Here is a 17214-nt window from a genome sequence, read left to right as displayed (position 1 = left end):
ATAGATTTCAAATCTCTTCTCCAGCCAGCCCCCTGCTGGGGTGATGGGGAGTGGAACTCCTCACACTTTCCATACATTCTCCTACCTTATGTAAACCCTAGTGGCTGCACAACTTTCCTCCTTTCCTGCCCATATCTTCTCCATGATCTGGAGAGAAATCTGTCCCTGACCTTCAGTAAGTAGGGAGATGGAGGCTCTGAGTAAGGACAGACAGGAAGCTGAAGAACAAAGAGAAGAGAATGGACCTGTCTCTATTTTCTTTTTCCTTGGTCTTTGTGATCATCCTGAGGTGATGGAAGGGGTCTTCAGTGAAGTCAGGCTACATATGTGATGGTGAGATGGGGTAGAAGCCAAGAGGGCCCACAGGTCTCATGCCAACACTGGGGAAGACAAAGGCCATTGTTCTGAGGCTCCTGCTAGAGACCAAGCTTGCTCTGAGACTCTTGTCCTTTCTTTTCATTGGTGTGCTTAGAGCATGGCTGTGTGGGAGATTTTCCTTTTTTGTTCCACTAAGTATATTTATTGATATTTGCAACTCATCAGAACACTGCACTAAATATCTGACCAGGGGGTGTTCAGTGTCCTTACTTCCAAGTTCCTCTTTTCTTTATCAACTGCCCCTAACTGGGAGGGGGGGGGTTAGGAGAGGTATTTTCTGAGTGGGGGCTGCTACCCTCACCCACTAACTGCTTGCAGTCTATAGAACACCTTCCCAACACGTGACAGTGAAGTATACAATATCAGCTGTCTGCAGAGAATCCATGAAACTCGCAAGTTCCCATGTTTCTGGAAGCCTCTGGAGTTCTGGCCTTGCCCACTTCCTGTACCCAGTTTTCTGTGGCCTGTCTACGGAGAAAGTGCAGGCACCATATTGGAGTCCACTAATGTTTCTCCTTAATAGCTTGGCAAACATGTGAAAACTGCTTTTAAAATACAGAAATGAAAAAAGACAGTTAACCAAAGTCTTGGGAGAGTTTGAGGACCACAAGCCCTCTTTCCTTAATAGCTATTAGAGTACCAGACTGAGGGGACCCATCACTTGCTGTACATTACACTTAAGATATGAAAAGCCCCATGCTCTAGCTATCAGTCAGTCCAGTCTAATCAAGATGCCTAGGAGAAAGAAAGCTGCCATAAGTGAGTGTGCCCAGATGACCAGATCTGGGCAGCAGTGTCCTGGAGCTTATGAGCCAGCCAACAGAGGGCTGGCTACAGGACAGGTGGGCTTGAAGTATTATGGTCTGAGATGTTAGTGTTTCTGGCTGCTACTGTTCCTGGTAGTTGGAGATCAGACTTGGAGAAATCTTGATTTAGTCAGCTTAGAGAATTCTGGAACGAAAAATGGTTCAACCACTAAGAGTCAGTCATTTGCTGTCACACCTACAGCTCCTGTGGCTGGGAGGTCCCTGGCCTCTTCCTCGGCACAAATAAAACAACACCAGCCTTGCCAAGGAGATGGGAAGTCATCTTATTTTCCCAATTCTCAGAGAGTCAAATTTACACAGTCAAATTTCAAGGACAGCTTTAGCTTTCTCCACTCCTCCCTCTCATGTTGCCAAAAGATACATCTTCCTCAGAAAACACCTTCATCTCACCAGACTGCTTCCTAAGGACAGGAATCACACAGGCTTCAGCATGCAAGAGCTGTCTGTCTGTTGAATCAATCAGTGTGAATGAGAATCAATCAGTGAACGACCATCCCACTTGACAGGCAGGGAGCCCAAGAATGCCATATTACTTCTAACGGAGAGCAAGGCATTGTATACCTAATTACTAAGTACTTAACGAGTACCTCCCTTGAACACCCATCTACCTAGAGCTGACAACAACCGGAGATTATTTATAGGGTCCCTTTCAGAAAACGTCTTGTCAACCTAACATCTTGGTCATCTCACACACCAAACCTAAAGAGAGCCTAGACTGGTGCTGCCTCTCTGGGTATTCTTTCCCTGGAGTCTTGCTGGACTCCACACCAGTGGGTGAGTGAGTACTCTGGGCTCTTTTCCCAGGACACCCATGCAGGAGCCACAGGCTTTGTCTTTCCATAGCTAAACTTCTACTTGGTGCAGGTCTGGGTTGGGAGCAGCTGAAGCAGACTGTGTGCTCATTAAAAGGCCTTCAGCCTCATGGCTGTGGCAAGGGAAGGAAGGAGCTAGGAGCTTGTTTTCCTCCCTCCCTCAGAGCTTGTTCACACAGTAAAACACAGAGGTCCCGCTGTGACTGTTGATCATAGCAGAAGCAAAGGCAGGTTTTGAAATTCACCAGAGACCTCCCATACCTGCAGTCAGCCAGCTAGCCTTGCCCTTCCCCTGGGTCCACTGGCTAGCGCCTGCTCTCTAGGAAGAGAAAGAACAACTATGAAGTTGTCTTTCTAACGTCCCACAGTGGTTTCTTGAGGGTAAGAATGATGGTAAGCAAAGGGAGACAGAACAAAGGAGAGGAAGAAGAGAACACCTTCCAGAAAAGGTCCATAGAAGGAAGAACACAGCTTGACTGTTAAGGGCTCTATCTTCCCTGCCTCCTACTTTCTAGACCCAGTCGGCTCTGGCTGCATATAGGCTGCACCAATTTGGACCTGGTGGCTGAGGTCTGTGTTCTCCAATGCCTGACAAATCATTGCAGCAATTCCCTGTAGGGCTTGGTGTTGGATGGCAGGATTGGGGTCCATTATATGGGTTGAATGAGGATGCTCATAAGATGGCAACAAAGTTGTTCTTCTAAGCATTATGACTCTTCAGCCAAAGATAAAACCTTACAGCAGGTTGCATCTCAAGGGGCTGTCTGAAGGTGTATGGCTGTTTCTCAGTGCCAGTATAGTGAGGTTTACTGTGTGATCGTGATCGTGATCCAAGCAGTGGGAGTTGGGAGTTGGGGGAGTTCACTTGCTCACATTGCCGCCTTACTATGGGAAAAGCAAGTTCTGATAGCCATGTTCCCTGGTTGCTAATTTTTGGTTGAGGAAGTAGGTCTCTTTCTATCCTCTTCCCTCAGGTTATGCAGCACCCCAAGCAGGGCATGCTGGACCAAGCTATGCTTCAGACCTTCTAGCCCCAGATTTCTGACTCTACGGTGTCTTAGTCTTCAGGGACATTTGAAGGATGTTCTTCAAGTCTTTGGCTCAGAAACCTTTCTGTCTGTTTGCTGAGTGAAGCTGGGTCAGCTGTTCTCCTGTCTGGGGTGTATTGATGACACTGCCAGGAAGCATCTTCCACAAAGATTGGAGGCTGAGGACTTGGGAAGGTGAATCCTGGGTCCTGTGAGCCTGTTGTCTTTTTCTAAGAGCTGTGGCCTTGAGCATCATTTTGGTTTGTGGCCACTGGAAATCTGCATAGTCTTTGTACTGCAAAGTTCTCAGTAGATGCACTTGGCTGTCAAGAAGACCTCATGGGAAACTGTGGGTAGCATTTGAAGTCTTCCCATAGAAGAAAGCCACAATACTAAGATCTCTATTCATGTGCTGCACCATATGGAGCCCTTCCTTTCATGTCTGCTCTTATTGTACCTGATCCTTACAGAAGCCTTACAAGGTCAATGTTCTTTCACGGTCCTAGTTTACAGGGGACACTGGTGTTAGGGAGCCTGTCATTTGCTGATGATCACAAGCTCATTCGCAGAACTCAGGGACAGACACTTCTCTGTCCCAGACTCGAAGGGTTCTGATGGAAGGTTACCTATTCTGCCCTGATGGAGGCCACGCCCAGCTGCTCTGGGCATGGATCCAACCACTCTGGGACTTTCTCAGAGCAGCACAGCTGGCACACTGACCTACACGTCCTATCCTGGTGGACTTCATTTTCCTTTTTATGTTCTCTTTATTTATTCCCAGCTTAGGAAGCAAAAATTTAAATTTACTGGTCCCAAGATGAATATATACCCAAGAATCCTTCCAACACCACTAAATAAGCTTTATTTCACAGCATCTGCCAGGGACTCATGCTTAAAATTCACTGTTTTACTATGTCCAATTGATTTGAGCGAACACGGTAACAAGTAGTTAATTCTCGGTAAGTGTTTTTAATAATGGGCTGATATTTATTCAACTTGTTTTTCAACTAACTATACATGATTGGAATTTATATGTTGCTGGGTGTTAAATGGAAACCAAATGATTATTAAAAACATATTTATTGGGGATTAATTCTGCAATAACCACCTACACAGTATCTATCAAAGTAAATCCTCCATAAATGTGAATGTGGAAAGCTTTATTTAAATTGTTTCTGTAAAGCCAACTTAAAGAAAATTCTTCCTACAGGAGTTGGCAATAGTAAAAGCTCGAAACTAGGATTTTTTTGTTCAGTCAACTCAAAAATTCTTGTACCTTCTCATCTATAAATGGGTGGACCCCATATACCAAGAAACAATAAGAATAATAAAAGAAAAAAAAAACAGCAATCCTGATCGGTAGTTTGTACTTACATTTACTTTACTGATGATTAAAGGTATCTAAATGTCTTCAAATAGTGCATGTGGGCAGTAGAGTCACCATCTCTCCAAACAATAATTTGTTTATCATCCAAAGAAAGAAGGGTACAGGGATGGAGGCGTAGCCTCATTTCCTTGGATTTAAAATTTGAATTTCTCAGTAGTTTTGTTTTGTTTTGTTTTTTTTAGAAAACTTAGGGTATTTTTTTGTTCTAATTTTTTTGTTTTTATTTTCTCCAGAGGGATCATAGCAATGGAAGAAAATATCCAGTGTCGCTTTCCCTTATTCTAGTCAATGCAGTTCTGGTGGTGGTGAGGATGATGATGATGATGATGGTGATGGTGATGGTGAGTGATGGTGATGGTGGTGATGGTGATGGTGGTGATTATGATAATGATGGTGATGATGGTGATGATGATGGTGATGATGGTGATGGTGATGATGGTGGTGATGGTGATGGTGATGATGATGGTGATGGTAGTGATGATGGTGGTGATGGTGATGGTGATGATGATGGTAGTGATGATGGTGGTGATGGTGATGATCTCTAGATTTGAGGTCAGTGAGCCAGGCATGCATGCTCATTTTTACTTCCATAAGCATCCTTTCTCTGCTCTTACTGTGTTGCTGTATTGTCTTGTTAGTTCATTTTCAGAAAGGGTTTTGTTATATTACCTAGGCCCACCTTGAATCTCTGGGCACAGATGATTCTCCTACTTCAACTTCACAATTAATCGGGACTAAAAGCAAGTGTACCACGCTTGTGTTTCCTGTCTCTGTTGAGGATCTGGGGGAAGGGTCTAGAGCTGCAGGCAAGACTGGATTTTTAGAAGCAGTGTTGGTCCTGAATCCTGGAAAGAAGATAATTGTGACCACCAGCATAAACTAAGGATGAAAACGGAGAGGTCACACGGGTATGTGGGCCAGGTTCAGACCACCTAACTCTAACGATGGACATACTAACTAGTACAACTGCAGGTTCAGATCACCTAGCTCTAAAGCTGGACATACTAACTAGTAAAACTGCAAGGGTGTGACCTTCAACATTAAGAAGAATCCAAAATTTCCATCTTCAAGAAAAGGCTTTTGCCTCTGAATTTCCTTCTTAATGAAATAATTTCCTGGAATACATTGTAGTTCTTGCTGCATCATGACAGCCTGGATGACTTTAGACCTTCAATTCTTAACCTGTGGGTCTTGACACACACTCTCTCTCTCTCTCTCTCTCTCTCTCTCACTCTCTCTCTCTCTCTCTCTCACTCTTTCTCTCTCTTGCTTTCTCTCTCCCCCGTGTGTGTGTTTTTTGCGTGTGTGTGTTTTTTGCGTGTGTGTGTGTGTGAGTATATGTAAAGATACTTTCACAGGAGTCACCTAAGACCATCATAAAACACAGATATTCACATTATGATTCCTAACTGTTGCAAAACTACAGTTATGAAGGAGCAACAAAAATAAATTTACACTTGGGGGGTCATCACAACATGAGGAACTGTATTAAAGGGTCACAGCCTTAGAAAGATGGAGAACCTCTGTTTACACAGAAGAACATCCCCCTGTACCTTGTCCCTACATTAGCAAGCCTGAGGAGATAGGAATCGTAAGGCCTAAGATCACTTCCTGTGTAACAGTGGTTCACTGCATTGAGCCAATGGAGAAAAGGTTGTCTCCTCAGATCCTAGAACCATAGTCCCTACCATGGTTGGCCCCTTGTCAAGGCTATTGGACACCCATCCATCATAAAGTAGGGGTTTTGCTTGGGGAATGCTAACTTTATAATTCAAGGTATTTAACAATTATTCATACTTCAAAATTCATACCTAGAAATTTAAAGAAAGGAAAACACACAATGCTTGGCTGTTCACAGACTATTATCTACTTCCCTTTACCACATGAGCCACCCTTGCTATGGGATCCAAAAAGACTTGCACTACTCTTAGGCACACACAATTTCCTATCGACAGAGTTTCTACCAAAGAAGGTGATTAACTTTTTGACATTTTGGGGCTCTAGTGCAACCTCATCGAAGATATACAATCTTGTTATCTTGTAATGAGTTTTATGGCTTATTTTCATGCATTCCAGTTACGTTCCTCTAGTGATTAAAGCAATTATGAACTCATGCATTTCTGGATTCTGAATCATGGAGCATCCCCTAGTTATGTAAGAGGTCTGGTCATGTTCTCTCTATTTCTTATGCTATTTGGTACTTCTTTCCACTCTTCCATACCACTATAGATAAGCAGACAATACATTGTTTCTTGGATCCCTGCATGACCTCTCTAATCTCTGCTTGGATATGGCTATCAATTCAATGACCTTTAGATATAATTGATTTAAGTAAATCTTCTGCTTATCATTCACTGATGCCGTGCACTATGTTGTAATTACTAAGATTATTACTTAAGATTGGGGGAAAGGAATCTCAACTGTCCATCATCTATAAATGCTACAGCTTGGGCACTGGTGCTTAACTTAATATAGTGTCTGTAGTGTGACCTGTATGTGGAGACATGTGTGCACTGTCCTTGGCATATCAGGGGATCCCATGGACCCACCTTTCTCTCTGGTTCACACCTTGCTCCTCGGCAAGTTCCATATTTGATGTCTAAGTATATGTGGCACAAAGTAATTTTTATTTCGCCTCGCATTCTTTCTGGATACACCACAAAATTCAGCTCATGAATAATTTTTAAGAGGGCATGAAAGGGGGCCTGGAGAGATGGTCCAGTAGTTAAGAACACTCATTGATCTTCCAGAGGACCTAAGTTCAACTCCTAGTATCTGCATGACAGCTCATAAACATCTTTAGTTTCAGTTCCGGGGATCCAAGTCCCTCATCTGGCCTCTAAGGACATGTGGTGCACAGACACACATGCAGGTGAAATACCCACACACATGGCAAAAAGGCCTGCTTCAGTGAGGGAATAAGTATGTTGATAGTCTGAATTCACCACCCTCCTCTCCATTTTCCTCACAGAGTTATCCTCATAGTGGGAATAACTGATGTGAGTTGCCATTCCAAGACGGAGGAGCATTTTGCAAAAATATGTATGTCACCTGGAGCCAAAGCTGTACTTAGGATAGTAGACATGTCTACATGAAATAATCTAAATTAGAGTTTTTAATCACCATTTCTCACCTGGACATGCTAACACACACTTCTTGGAAGCCTGAGGCAGAAGAATCCAGAGTTTAAAGCCATCCTTGGCTGCACAGTAAGATGGCGGTCAGCCTGGGCTACAGGAAACCACTGCTCAGAAATAAAATAAGTAGGTATATAAATAAAAGGTTCTTTAATTGCCATTTCCAGTAGATAAAATCTTATTTATAAGGTACACCTAGGCTATTTTCCCCCAAGAATTACTGTCTGAAAGAGCGTGGGACACTAATATAAATTAGGTATGAATCTATGTCCCAATTCTGTCATTTATACATTATTTGATTCTATAGAAATTCTTTAATTCTGTTAAGGCCTAATTTTATCACTAAGTAGGTGTGACTTACATAAATCTGAAATCTGGCAATAAACAAATGGATCAAGTATAAAACATTCCCCATCACAGCATGTGTTCCATATTTCTGATTGCTGACACTTCTAGCTGTTTTTCAGAGCTTACCTTACCTTATATTTGAAGGTAGAGGCATCCCACATAGCTAGCTTTACAGCAATAATCTGCATTGTGTGTGTGGTTATGCTTTGTGGTGGAGTTCTCAGAACAGCCCCACTGTGCAGTCTCTACCACGCTTTAATGGTCTGTCCATGTACTTATGAAAATCCTTAATGACCAGACTCCTAAGTTTGAAGTAAGCTCTGAATTTCTTAGTTTACTCAGAGCTCACATGATACCGGCATCATCAAATGCCTCTGAATCTGGAGGACTTGCCTTGTTATTTCTGGACTCTTTCCCATGATCCACTTGACCTTTAGTGAAGGAAAGTTGGTGGAGATTGTAATCCCACTGCTTGAGTGAGTAGGATTTAACATGAGTGGCCCCAGAGTAATCGTAAAGTTCTGCTAAGACTTGATAGCCAGTGGCTTCATGTACAGCCCAAGGCCTGGATGTCCCTGAAAGGCAGCACACCAGATATACCCCTCTTTGGCATACTCTGCACTTCGGGGTTTCTACATTCCTTGGTAAACATATTACAGTGTGCCTATAGCCAGGCCATAGAGCACACTCTTGTATTTCTTCTATAATGTAAAAATCAATACTGAAAAGCAGGCAATGTATTTTAGTGGGAAGAGTAGGTTAAAACTGAAACACAACTCCAAACATTGAAAAAGCTTAGATGGAAACCCCCTCTAGAGTCCATTTCTTTTCAATTTCCCATTATATGTTTCTGTTTGGACTTGTCGGGAACTGTTGGATGATTGTCACATCTCCTCAGCAATGCCCGGCCAAATCACAGGACTTGGCAAAGGGATTCTAAGTGAGACACCATGCTCAAAAGATTCAGAAATGCAGCCCAAGAAGATAAAGTTCAACACAAAGTCTGTGGTTTGGTCTAAAATCTACCAACAAGTAGATCATGGCAAATAACATTCTAGAAAACATGCCATTTATAGAAATATCCCATTTATAGAAATGTTTTCAGAGTGCCTCTTCTCAGATTGATGCATGTAAGAAGTATTTGGGAGAAAGAAAGTAGATTAGGGTACTGGGCAGGGGGAGTGGGGGTGTGTGTAGAAGTTTTAGAAATGTGAAAGTGAGAAAATTGTATGTGTCAAAAATAGAAGCAGAGAGAGGGGTCAGATAGTGTATGCTTGGGCTGTTGGGCTCCACAATCCTGTTCTCATAGCTGTTCACTGCTGGAGTTCTGCATTGACCTGAAGCATCCTCTGAAGGCCCCTAGGTTGAAGGTTTGGCTGTCAGCTGACAGGCTTGAAGAAGGTGATTCTACCCAGGACTCCAGCCTCATGTGGCTGAATCCAATGGTGTTGTAATGGGTGGTGTATTAGATGGTGTGGACACTGAGAATGAGGAGCTGAGAGCAGAAGAATGTCACAGGACATCTGCCCTAGAAGAGACTAGCTTGCCCCTTGCCTCTTCCCCAACTAGTTCCTCTTTCTTCCTCTTCTTCCTGGCCTCCGAGAGGGTATGAGCAAGTTTGTCCCAACACATGCAGACATACTGCCTGCTATAATATTTTGTTTCATGATAGGCTTAAAGCAATAGAGGCAGCTGGCCAAGGATCGGAACCTTTGAAACCATGAGACAAAAATAACGATCTTATTCTTTAAGTTGATTTTATCACAGTGATGAAAAGCTGACTGACATCTGGTACAGCATGAAAGCAGTCATAGACTCTGGGGTAGGAGAATGAGTGTGGCTGTGTTCCCATAAAACCATGCTTCTAAGGACAAATGATGGCCCAGATTTGGCCCACAAGACACAGTTTTCTGATCCCTGTCTCAGATGATCAACTGTATCCTCTCCTTTGAAGGGTGCTCACAAAATAGACTTAACTCTTTTTTTTTTTTTTTCACATTCTCTATACTGACTGAAAGGTGCACTTTCAAACCCTTTCACGTGTGTGCTTCTTTAAACGTGTGTCAGTGGTGCAGACGGGGCTGGGGCTTCACACTCAAGTTTCATAGTTACAAAACCAGTCTTTGTGTTGCTCATTGCAAAGCTCAAGCATCTTTGATGTAGGAGATGATGTTGAGATCATGATCCAATCCCCCAGTCTCAGTTATTCATTCATCATGTTCATACAACCCAGTGTCTGGTTTCCAGATTCAGGTTTTTTCTTTGAAAGGGTAATGAAAGAGAGTCATTGTGCCTTCCAAGGAAGGTCATAGAACACATTCCCTGGAAATTGAAGAGGAGTATACTGTGTGCACATATTTTATAAGACACTCTCTATCCATTGTGCAAAAGTTCTCTCTCTCTCTCTCTCTCTCTCTCTCTCTCTCTCTCTCTCTCTGTGTGTGTGTGTGTGTGTGTGTGGTGTGTGTATGTGTGTGTGTGTGTGTACTTGAACAGCCAGAGTGCACACCTAAAAGAACAAAGACTATAATAAAAAGTGCTTGATTGGATAGAGGCAGAAATGGATTCTAAACTGGGTGTCTATGAGAAGATGTCCTGCCTTGGAGGGAAAGAAGAACAAAAAACATCACATGGTTTATTTCATGGCCAGAACTGATCTCTCTGAGGTAGGTCTCACTGGGAAAAGTGATGCTGATGGAGAATTTTTCTCTCCTTCCCTGGTGCTAGCCACTTCTGCCTTCTCTCTAGACAAAGCTGGGGCTGGAGAGGATTGTGCTGCTTAGAGAAGAGAAAGTAGTACCAGTCTGGGGGGAAGGTCTAGCCAATTAGCAGCAGCCACTGGACAGCTCTGAAGCACCTGACTTTGCCATCGAGAACAAACTGTGCACTTGTCTATAACCTTCGAGTAGCCACTTCACATCTCTGTACTTCAATTTTTCTACCAACAACATTACTAATAATAGCCTCGACTTTATGAGAATATTGTGTGGCTCATTTTCTGTGAATAATAGACTTAAAATAGGGCCTGGAGAATAGTCAAGTCTAGTCCATAGTACCATGTTGTATGCAACTAGAGTACAACCTCTCCCACCCCAACCCCTGCCTCAACAAAGCTGGTGCAGTGCAAATTGGTGATTGTATAAGCCTGTCCACTTTGGAAGCAGCATTTGGGAGTTTGGAGTGACACCCAGAAAAAGACAACATAAACTATGAAGTTCTTCCTCATTACAAGATCTGAGTGATACAGGCATACAGGTATTCTACATTTTCTTCTAACAGAAAATAAAGTCATATCCCCTGTATTAGAATTGAAAAGAAAATATACCATCTGATTTCAAAACAGCTCCATTGTGTTGACAAGGTACTCAGGGGAAGAAGAAGGGAAATCTTACACCCAGGTCCCTTTTAACTCTCAGGACAGGCTTCATGGTGGAAACCTATTACACCATTTCTTAATTGTGATGCTAAAGCTGAGGAGACAATGAGTTATGGATGAAAAGAACAGGAGATGTCCTGGGACTGTATCAGCTACATCTTGCTTGAGCCTCACGTGCAGTATGATCAACTGACTACATCTTAAGAGTAATTCCCTGTACCACATGTTCAGGTATGATCACATATTCTACAATATCAGGTGTGATCACTACACACACAGATGTAATCGGACATAAGATACGTTTAGGTTGGATTTTGTATACTGTATGTTCAAGTGTGATTACATGTACCACAAGGTCAGATTACTATGTGTTAGATATAAACACACACATAGTACACATTAAGTTATAATTACCTATGATATCTATTCAGGAGTGAGTCTACCTACTATATGTTCAGCTTGATTACCTGTATGCTCATTCAGCTATGACTGTGTACATTCAAGTATTCTGTATTGATAGACAAATGGCAAAGGACTCAGCCTAGCAAGTGCTCTGAGCACATTAACCTTCTATGGTCCTTCTTTTCCTCTATGTCACATTAGTCTCAAAGGAGGGCATAGACTAAGGGAGACTGAGAATACAAAGGAGAAATTTCCAAATGGGATTACACACAACTTTCTGCACACTGGCCAAAGTCCTAGCATTAAATTTTTAGCTACTTTGCCTCTCAGAGGATTTCTCCACCAACTCTGCATCCTCTTGAGAGACTGTGCAAGGACATCTTACCATCAATCATGATCAAGGACCAGTGAGATGGCTCAGTCAATAAAGGCATGAGCTACTGAGCCTGACAACTTAAATTTGATCCCTGGAACCCCAGTGGTGGAAGGGGAGAAACGACTCCCATAGCGTATCTTCTGACTTCCTCTCATGACATGCACACACACCCCTGCCACTGAATGAATGAACGAACGAATGAATGAATGAATAATGTGTAATAATAATTTAAAATTATTGTCAAAGAAGGTTAGAATATCCAAGTCCACAAGAGTATGGGCAACTGCAAGATCCCATACATGTACTCATCTTGGGCATAGAAAATCTTCGGGACAGTGTCATGCACACAGGTCCAAGGGCCTCTGGATTCAGGTACATCTTCCCTGCACACACTCAGATTTAAGCTGGCATGGCAGCATCTGTTTCATTCCTACTATAGTTTGCATTTGTGTCTGAACAACACAATGATAGAAAGTGCGTGTATGCCCAGGATAACAGCCAGAGCAAGGGAAGGGACTAGAGGTATAGAGCCTACTTTTGGCAGGGAAGTCTCATTATTATCTAGGTAGGTTGTGTACCAGAGCTTCTACACAGCACAGTGCAGATCAAATGCTGATCTGAGCCTCCCCCACAAGGGACTATGTGGAGTTGGAAAAGACAGAGCCTTACAGCAGACCCTATGTCATTACCAGCATTGGTCCCTTATGTCTTTCTTCCTCAGTCACATGCACACTCGGATACACAGAGACACTGAGAGGCTTCCTACAGCCCCCAGAGCCAGACAAGACGGTGGAGAGTGTGATATTAGCACGTGTCCCAGTTGGTAGAATCATCCTTTAATTCATTCTGAGCTATGCCATTTAATTATCTTGATCCATGCCTTGTTTTGCTAAAGTGAATGTCACAGACTACAGGCAACGGCCCAAATGACTGACAGGAGCTGAATTCTGCTATTTTGTCCTCAACCCTGTTCTCCTTCCCTTCTTCTTGCATTCCTTTCCCATCTTTCTTGTGTCTTTTAAATATAAAATGTAAAGTATTAATTTTCAGCAGGAGCAAGATTAAGCCCCCTGGAAAGGATTCTGGAACTGGAGCCATCGCTTGACTTAATTAAGAAGTGATTATGCTGAAGAGTCTGTATTAACGCTTCTTGTTGCCAGTGCCAGCAGAATTGTTGTTGGAGAAGTAGAGTCAGGAAGCAGAGGGAGGATTGAGGGGGAGGATGGGGTAATAGCTTGGTAGGCAGCGATATAGCAATATTTGTTGAAGTGATGAGAAAAATATTAGAGAAAAATATAACTGATTTGGAGTTATCAAACTCTCAAGTCTATCTCTCTGAAAGGTTAGAATGCAGACATAGCAATTGTTACATCCTACAAACTCTTTGAGTGTTCCCAGGATGGGCCACCTCCATCCTCCATCGCTTGCCTTTCCTCTCCAACCCAGGTGTCTGAATAGAAAGGAGAACGCATGCTGTGCATGTATCAATACTCCAGGGAATGTGGTTAGCCCCCCGCAGCTATAGGGATAGCAACGACTAATTAGCCCCACAAATTTATGGGCTCTGGGGATGTGAGCAGATGGGTGTTTAAGTTAACAGCAGATCCAATTTGTCCTCCATTAATTCCAGAGTGATACCTGAGTTTATTGGCGTTTTTATATTGTTTCATCTGTTTCAGAATAGGGTCTCCTCTGCCTCAAACTGTTATTATATTTTTGACAAGCAGACCAAAACTTTCTTTGGTTTCTGGACAGGGACTCTCACTGGGTGGCAAACTGCTTGAATAGCCTAGTGCTCCAAGAGTTCCTTACAGGAAGCTCCCACTAGGGTCCACCACCTAGCCTCACTTGTAAGGCTCACTTTGAACATTCATCACTGGCCATTCAACTGGGCCATTTCCAAAATGGTTACAGTTTATATCTTTAAATGTTCCTGCTGGAAAACTTTGAGAAGTCGAGACTCTGATTCGTTCAAGAGCCATGCTAAGAACCCTACAGCGTGAATGTACAAGTGGTACACCACTCACAGGTGTCACCAACTCTTTCTTTACCACACTTCACACACACACACACACACACACACACACACACACACACACACACACACACACACACAGAAAGAGAGAGAAACAGACAGACAGACAGTCACAAATGGAGCTGGCCATCCATCCCCAATCCCTACTTGGGTAAGTAGACAGGCTAATGGTCAGGGTACCCAGACAAGTGCTGCTGGCAGCAGGAGATATCCAGATGTTCTTTCCTCTCAGTTTCACATTAGATCTGAAATTGGCAGTGATGTCAGGAAGCTCCTAAGTACAGAAGGATGCTCCAGCCCACCATTACTACTACTTCTTCTGAGAGAGAGAAAGAGAGAGAGAGACTCCCTTATGTCTGATTTCTTTTTAAAGTGTTTTTCTGTGAAAGAGCTTTGCTCTCCAATCTTTTTCATGCTTTCATTTTTTTATGAATAAAAAACAAACAATTTTTTTAAAAAGCCACAAAATCCCAAGGCTCTGTGAAGCCACGGGTACAAAGAACACCATGGAGGGATGGCGACTCTGACCCTATAGCTAAAGCTAGATCTACCTTTCACAGAGTTCTAGGATTGAAAGATCAGTAGGAACACATTTTCGTGGCCATGGTCACTGTCACTACCAGCACCATCATCATGTTGACCTGAATGCAGAGGGAAAGCCTGACGAAGAAAGGACAGGTTAAACATCTCTCATTTTTGAGATACTAAATGCTTGAAAAAGCAAAGTATCTTGAATGTTGGCAGCACAAGTGGAAAATTCCACAGCTGACCCAGGGGGAGGTATAGCAAGGGTTGCAGGCAACACTCCTCCAAAATGAAAATAAGTGCCTCAGGTTAGGTGTAAAAGGGGCTCATGAACTATAAGCAAGACTGTGATTAGACATGGGTCCTCTCCTTAAGACAGCTTGTACATATGCAAGTATTCCAAAACCTGAGGAATACCTAACATCTTAGCTATGTCTGCTCCACAGCATTTTGGATGGAAGCTATTGAACCAGAGCCAGGAGGCCAATTATTGTTCTAAAGGGTAATCAGACAGACACCCCCATCCCCTTTCTCTTTCTCTTACCCAGGATGGCCTTCAACTGGAAGCAATTTTGCCTCTACCTCTCTAGCGCCAGAATCCATCCCACACCGGCCAAACAATAGTCTTATTTCACTTTTCATGTATAAAGTGATGTAAGAGAGAAAGACATGTTCTATGGGGGTGTGGTGAGATAAGGGGGAAGGAGATGATTCAGCAGGCCCAGGCCAAGGCATCCCTTCCCTGTGAGGGACCAGCCACATGGTGGGATAGTATAGAATAGAGTTTATTCAGGTCATGGGGAGGAAAGTTAAGAGTATACAGGAGGCAGAGAAAGGCAGAGAGAATAGAGAAGTAGGAGAGTAGAGATCAGCCATGAGCACCAGGAGAGAGAGAAGATGTGGATGGGAATGGAGAAGGAATGAGGAGAGGCAAGAGACCAAGAAAGCAAGAAAGGAACAAGAGAGGGAGGAGGGGGCAAGCAGCCCCTTTTACAGTGGGGTGGAGGATACCTGGTTGTTGCCAGGTAACTCTTTAGACAGAATGCTAACATAAAGGCAATTTCAAGTCTTGGGCAACACATTCCTGTGATTCCTTGGATACAGTGAACACAGTTCTGGGGTATTGAATTTCTAATCTGGAAAGGGCAAAGAATATACTTCATACTCTGGCTGCCAAAGAGAAGGTAGACACCAGCAGCCTTGGGTAACTGGGAGTGAAAGCCCCTCGAAGTCAGTTTTCCCTGGACTCGCTCTCCTCTTAAACAATCCAGTATCCTGGCCCTTCCTAGAGATTTTGATTTCATGGTTTTGCCGTGAAGGGACAAGGACATCTCCAGCATTTTAAGCACCATCACAGATGATTTCCATATTGAGGAGGCAAAGAGACAATCGAGACACAGAGCTAATTGAAATCACCCATGGAGTGGCATAATGCAAATGTGGCCTCTGGATGCATAGTGTCACATGTCACTAGGCTGGTAACTGGATCTCTTTTCCAAAGCAGTGGGAGTAGAGTTAGCCTCATTAACAAGACAAAAAAATGGCAAATTAGGTCAGCCCCATGGCTCATGCAACACCAAAACCTGGCTTATCAGAGCCTGTCCAGATTGTCTACTGGGAAGACTAATTTCCTCGCTGAACTTGGCCTTCAAAGGATAAGAGAGAAACTTGCTGTTTTCAAATAAACAGATGGAAATCTCCCCAAAACCCATGTCTGCATTTCAGCTTTGTCTTATTGTCACAAGACCAAGGTGTGTGTGTGTGTGTGTGTGTGTGTGTGTGTGTGTGTGTGTGTGTGTGTGTGTTTATCCTCCAAGCATCAGAAAGCACTCCCTCCATTTGGCCTCCTCCTCTTCCCAGGCTTAAGGAAACCTTTTGAAGATTATATTTTTCCCCAGCTGCCTAAGAGGAGGTTAGGAGCAGCAGGAGATCACAGAAGAAAGAATACAGAGAGAGAATCCATCAGTCTTCAGATTGCTGGCATCTTCTAGGGTGGAGGCTGCAGTCTCCCCCTACCCAAAAGAGCCGGAGGGAGAGCAGGGTGTCCTGCCTGGGGAAGTTACCAACCCTCCCCAGGGAGGCCAGAGAACTCCAGCCCAACAGGGGCTGGGCAAAGGCTGGAAGCAGGAAGACACTCTTCTTGCTGTCTTTCTTAGTTTAATAGACAAGTAGTCCCTATGTTTTCCAGCTCTGTGAGAACTGTCTGACCCACCAGGTAGAATACCTAGAATGTCCGTAGTCTTTTTTACATTGAAAGGTAGTGCTTGGGTTTTTGGGGGACGGGGGGGAGTAGTTTTTATTTTATTTTTTATTTTTTGTAACATCTAAACAGGAAGCATTTCCATTTAGACTATCAAATCCTTGTGTGATAAAATACACTTTTCTCTCAGAAGGAAAAATATGTTACCAGTAATGAGTGCCAGCGCTAGACATCAACTCCCTAGTAAATTCCCCAACTGACAAAGAGAAGGGAAAGATGACAATGGAATCATTTTGCATTGTAAATGGTGTGTTAGTAATTAGCTCTGTGCCAACAACCATTTCAACATTCTAGCCTCTTCTATATCTTCTGCAGTGGCTGGG

At 43.3% G+C, this 17214-nt stretch overlaps 1 protein-coding gene across 3 annotated transcripts in view; it reads right to left on the bottom strand.

Moving 5' to 3' along the window:
- Window positions 1-17214, bottom strand: part of Ntm (neurotrimin) — a 940612-nt gene that overhangs the window by 661736 nt on the left and 261662 nt on the right. The window lies entirely within an intron of this gene.

Source organism: Arvicanthis niloticus, chromosome 8, assembly GCF_011762505.2.
Source record: "Arvicanthis niloticus isolate mArvNil1 chromosome 8, mArvNil1.pat.X, whole genome shotgun sequence".
NCBI classification, from domain to species: Eukaryota; Metazoa; Chordata; class Mammalia; order Rodentia; family Muridae; genus Arvicanthis; species Arvicanthis niloticus.
Note: the sequence above shows the minus strand (reverse complement) of the source record. Positions and strands in the feature narration are given on the sequence as shown.